Genomic DNA, 6,139 nt, shown 5'->3' with positions numbered 1-6,139 from the left:
ACTATCTAATATGTATAATTTACTAGATAATAGATGACCTCCTGAATCACTGTTTCAGTGATGTTTCCTTACCAGATTCCTCAGAACTAGAGTGCCTTCAGCAATGGCAGATCTTCTAATCTACTGGGAAAGTGTTTAAAATTCAGAGAGACAAAGCTTTTTTTCTCATAGAACGCTCAGAACGGAGTTCCGGCACCTTTTTTGAATGGAACCTTGTAGGGGTAGGCAAGGCGGGTTGTATGACGTGTGAGTTCTGGCACCTTTTTCTTTTACAAAAAAAGCACTGCAGAGAGATATCCACAGATGTATCTGCCTTGAAAATAGCTCAGGTTGAACTGTACAAGTGAAACTCAAAAAATTAGAATATCGTGCAAATGTTCATTTATTTCAGTAATGCAACTTAAAAGGGGAAACTAATATATGAGATAGACTCATTACATGCAAAGCAAAAGATAGTTCAAGCCGTGATTTGTCATAATTGTGATGATTATGGCGTACAGCTCATGAAAACCCCAAATCCACAACCTCAGAAAATTAGAATATTACATGCAATCAATAAAACAAGGAGTGTACGTAGAACAATATCGGACCTCTGAAAAGTATAAGCATGCATATGTCCTCAGTACTTGGTTTGGGCCCCTTTTGCAGCAATTACTGCCTCAATGCGGCGTGGCATGGAAGCTATCAGCCTGTGGCACTGCTGAGGTGTTATGGAAGACCAGGATGCTTCAATAGCGGCCTTCAGCTCTTCTGCATTGTTCGGTCTCATGTCTCTCATCTTTCTCTTGGCAATGCCCCATAGAATGGGGTTCAGGTCAGGCGAGTTTGCTGGCCAATCAAGCACAGTAATCCCACGGTCATTGAACCAGGTTTTGGTGCTTTTGGCAGTGTGGGCAGGTGCCGAGTCCTGCTGGAAAATGAAGTCAGCATCCCCATAAAGCTCGTCTGCGGAAGGAAGCATGAAGTGCTCCAATATCTCCTGGTAGACGTTGACCCTGGACTTAATGAAGAACAGTGGACCAATACCAGCAGATGACATGGCTCCCCAAATCAACACAGACTGTGGAAACTTCACACTGGACTTCAAGCATCTTGCAGTGTGTGCCTCTCCATTCTTCCTCCAGACTCTGGGTCCTTGGTTTCCAAATGAGATGCAAAAGTTGCTCTCATCAGAAAAGAGGACTTTGGACCACTGAGCAACAGACCAGGTCTGTTTTTCTTTAGCCCAGGTAAGACGCTTCTGACGTTGTTTGTTGTTCAGGAGCAGCTTGACAAGAGGAATACGACATTTGAAGCCCGTGTCCAGAATCCGTCTGTGTGGTGGCTCTTGATGCACTGATTCCAGCCTCAGTCCACTCCTTGTGAAAGTTCCCAACACTTTTGAATGGCCTTTTCCTGACAATCCTCTCCAGGCTGCGGTCATCCCTGCTGCTTGTGCACTTTTTTCTTCCACACTTTTCCCTTCCACATAACTTTCTATTAATGTGCTTTGATACAGCACTTTGGGAACATCCAACTTCTTTTGCAATTACTTTTGAGGCTTTCCCTCCTTATGGAGGGTGTCAATGATGGTTTTCTGCACAACTGTCAGGTCAGCAGTCTTCCCCACGATTGTGATTCCTACTGAACCAGACTGAGAGACCATTTAAAGGCTCAGGAACCCTTTGCAGGTGTTATGGCTTAATAAGCTGATTAGAGTGGGACACTTTGAGCCTAGAATATTGCACCTTTTCACAATATTCTAATTTTCTGAGATTGTGGATTTGGGGTTTTATTTTATTTATTATTTATTTTATTTTATTACATTTATATATCGCCCTTTCCCGGAGGACTCAGGGCGGTTTACAGGGTGATTAAAAACCAAAATACAAAAGTTAAAAAACCAAGTTTAAAAAAAATTAAATTTATCCCTGTATAAGTAAAACCCCATGAGGTGTACGCCATAATCATCACAATTATGACAAATCACGGCTTGAACTATCTTGCTTTGCATGTAAATGAGTCTATCTCATATATTAGTTTCCCCTTTTAAGTTGCATTACTGAAATAAATGAACTTTTGCACAATATTCTAATTTTTCGAGTTTCACCTGTATAGCACAGTCAAGCACCAGCAGTTGATCACAGTAAATGCTTTACGATATCTATGATCGTTTTTATGTTATGTTTTATAAAATTGGCCAACATTTTCACAAGTCCTGGATTTTGGATGTATTCTGTAAGTTTGAGGTACCTTGGTTAAAAAAAGTTTTGCCCTATGATGCATTGTTTTGCAACCAATTAAAGGTTACAGACACAAGAGTTTTAATGGTATGTAGATTTACAAAATGTTCATTTGTTGATAAGGAATCATGTTGCCACGGTCCCAAATCTTACCATTTTTCTCTTAAAAAGTATTATGGGTTTCCAGATTAGGTGTCTGATTCTACTACTGAACTTTTGAGAGGCTACTGTCTAAAAACAGACTACGTTACGATGTTACTAATTCCCCCCTCCCTGTCTCCTTTACAACTTGAGAAACTAGGGGAGGGCTCAGAAGAGACCCTCCCCTAGTTTCTCAAGTTGTAAAGGAGACAGGGAGGGGGGAATTAGTTGCAAGTGCACTTGTCTCTTATCTGACCATTCCTGTGGCCCAGCGATATTACCTACATCATACCTATTAGTGGCGCAGACCAAGTTACAGTTAACAAACACAATGTGTTACTAAACTCCAGTAATTAAATTGAATTAAATAATTAAGGTTAAAAAAACCCTCATTGATTCTTAAAGTGAAACTATAATAAATTATTTTGTTCTGTGGATTGACAAGAACTCTAAACTTTAGGTATAAGACCCTCCAGGTTTTTTCATTGACTGTTCATCTTTTTACTGATTTCCTTACCATCTAATGGTTTGAACATTGCACCAGAGTTTTCTCTTTCTAGCATAACCATTATCAAGCTAGAACTTTACATGGGCTAATTTTCTTTTAAGGTTTGTACACAAAGGCTCTGGATCCAAAATCATATAATTATGTTCATGGCAGAAATGTTTTCAGAACCCCTGCACTACATCTCTTTTAGTGTTGTTGGAATTGAGGGCTATAAAAGAAAGAGAGAAACATCACTGGAGGAACTGAGATGGTATTTTGAGAGATTTTTTTAATTCTTGAGTTGAAAAGGATTTACTACTAATGTAATAACAACTTTATTGTCACTTTGAATGTACACCAATCGGCATACATCAAAATGAAATTTCGTTGCATACAGCTCTCAAAGGGTCACCACTTCGGATATACACTCCTTGTTTGTGGCCAGCTCAAGTTTCTAAACCTTGTTATTCTGGCTAGAAAATTATGTGACAAGAAAACTCTGTGTAAAAACTGGCAGTTGGGTTGCAGAATTCCTCCAGCAGTGCCAATTATCTTGTGAAAATGCCTATTAATGTGTTGTTTTGGTATGCAACTGGGCAAAACATAGAATTAAAATATCCCTGTTATTTGTGTAGGGTGGAAATTAAAACCAATTGCCACAAAGTGTTGATTAATAAAAGGTAAAGGTAAAGGTTCCCCCGCACATGCGTGCTAGTTGTTTCCAACTCTAGGGTCCGATGCTCATCTCCGTTTCGAAGCCGAAGAGCCAGCGCTTGTCTGAGGACGTCTCCATGGTCATGTGGCCAGCATGACTAGATGCCAAAGGCACACGGAACGCTGTTACCTTCAAACTGTAGTGGTCCCTATTTTTCTACTTGCATTTTTACGTGCTTTCGAACTGCTAGGTTGGCAGAAGCTGGGACGAGTAACAGGCGCTCACTCTGTTAACGCGGCACTCGGGATTCGACCCACCAAACTGCCGACCATCTGATCGACAAGCTCAGCATCCTAACCCACTGAGCCACCGCGTTGATTAATACAGAAAGTTTTAGCACTTCTCTTTTTTCCTCCTTCATATTATCACCCTATATCTTTCCAACACAAAGTTAGGAGTGAAATATTTTACATAAAAACAGACCAAAAAAAGCAGAATCAGTAGACATCAACTGATAAAGGGACGTATGTAGCAAAATAGGCAGGAAAAAACCTCATCAGTTTTCTTTGAGTGTTGTGACAAGTTATATTTATTGGGACTGCCCTTTTGTGAAAAATTAATTAGAGGTGACCTGTATCAATACTGTACCTACAACATTGTAATGTGCCTTGTGGTCCAAAACTATTGCCTATCTCAGTGCAAAGAACTGTCAAGAAAAGTTAGCTTTATCTATAAACCTTTCACAATGGTGCTAACCAACCAATTCATTTCTCTGAAGTCTTACTATATTTCTTATTGTTTCAAAAATTGCATAGATAAATGTCTGGAGGCCTTGGTGCTCTCTGAGCTTGCTTGCAGACATTTTATTACCCAACTATGTAAAATCATCAGTGTGAGTGAGTGTGGGATTTATTCTGTTTATATTCAGTAGTTTGTCCCACCAGTTTTGATCGGGTATGTGGTTTTCTCCTTGTTACTCCTTATTAGTTCTTTGATTATTGTTTTATGCTTGATTTGTTTTCTTGGTATTAATCCCTGCTTTACCTGGATGCTGGCTGCTGCTAGTCTTTTTGTTGTCTATTTTGAAGTGTGCAAATATGGTTTATTTAAATGTGTCTATTGATGCCTGATTTGTCTGAATGCCAAGCTTCCAACTTTCCAGTGTTTTTGAATTTAGCTCGGTCTAAGATGGGTTTCCAATCAAAACTATGGTTGACTCTGTCCATGTGTTGCAAGACTAAGGAGTTTTCATTAAAGTATATTTTCCAACTGCTAGTTAAATGTTCATGAATGTATTCTGCTAGTCTTCTGCCTGTCTGTCCTACATAAAGGCTGTTAACAGAACTTATACTATATGTTGCAGATGATTTTTTAAATTCTTGGGCTACTAGGTCTTTTGGTTTTCCTAAGATTTTTGGAGGACTTTAGTTGATTTGTGTGCTTCAGTGATCCTGTATGGTTGCAATCGCCTGTTTGTTGTTTCCAAGGTTTTTTTTTAATGTATGGTATATATTCTCCTTGTTATAACTTGTGTTGGTTGTGCTGTAGTCGGTACATTTAATATGAATTGTGGATTGTTGTTTTTTGATAACTTTCAATTCTAATTTACCATCGTTTCCTCTGTTAAAAAAGATACCCAGGAAGAACGTCTTTTTTCCCTTGTGAATTTTAATCCTTTGAAGATGTTGTTTCATGTGTTTTTTCTAATAGTTCCTTTTTTAATATAATAAAGGTGTTGTCTGCATATTGTAACCATACCTTTGGTTGTATGTGTGGGAGTTATAGTTTCTAGCTGCTATGTTAGGATATGCACCGAGTCCCAAGAGTAATAATCTCATGGATGTTCTTCTGATTTATTGATTTGTTTGTCCATGAAATTGAAAGTAGCTATGGGGCAGCAGTTGATGGGGCCCATGATTCTGTGAGTTTTAGTGTGTTTGGCTAGATAAGGTGTGTTATGTAGTACTGCTGCCATGGATTTGTTCACTAGTTCTGGATTAAGGACAAAGAGTGCTGCTATAACATCAATAGGTACATAGAAATAAACCATATTTACATACCATTCAAAAATGACAATAAAAACTTAAAACAAAAAGACCAGAACAAATCCTCTCATAACGAACGTCCAGATAACAGGGATCGCACTCATGTTGAAAGGATTAGCTAGTGACATTAGCGTTGCCCAGGGTACTCCCAGTTGGGGGCTCCTTTTGTATCCCAGTCAGGAGCTGGAGCAAAGGATGGGAACTCATCCTGCCCCACGACAGCACCCGTGTCTCAAATGTGAGCTTGCTAACCTCCAACCTGGTGTCCTAACTATGTGAGCCACTTGGAAAGCAGGTATTTACAGCAGGAAAACAATCAAACAGAAAACAAAATCCTAATCAAGGAACTACCCATGAGAAAACCATACTCTCCACCACCAAAACTGGCAGGGCAAGCTATTGTATATAAACAGGGAACACACTCCCATACTCACTCACACTGATGATGTTACCTAGTTGGGTAATAAGTCTGCAAGGAAATAACCAAGCTAAGAGAGCACCAAGTACTCCACAGTTTAACTCTGAGCTACATATATTCTATTCTACTGAGGTAAAAATAGGCAATATTCCAGCTTTGAAAACTTAACCT

This window comes from Vipera berus, assembly GCF_964194415.1.
Source record: "Vipera berus genome assembly, chromosome: 5".
In the NCBI taxonomy this organism is placed as follows: Eukaryota; Metazoa; Chordata; class Lepidosauria; order Squamata; family Viperidae; genus Vipera; species Vipera berus.
The sequence above is the reverse complement of the archived record's forward strand: the minus strand, read 5'-3'. Positions refer to the sequence as shown.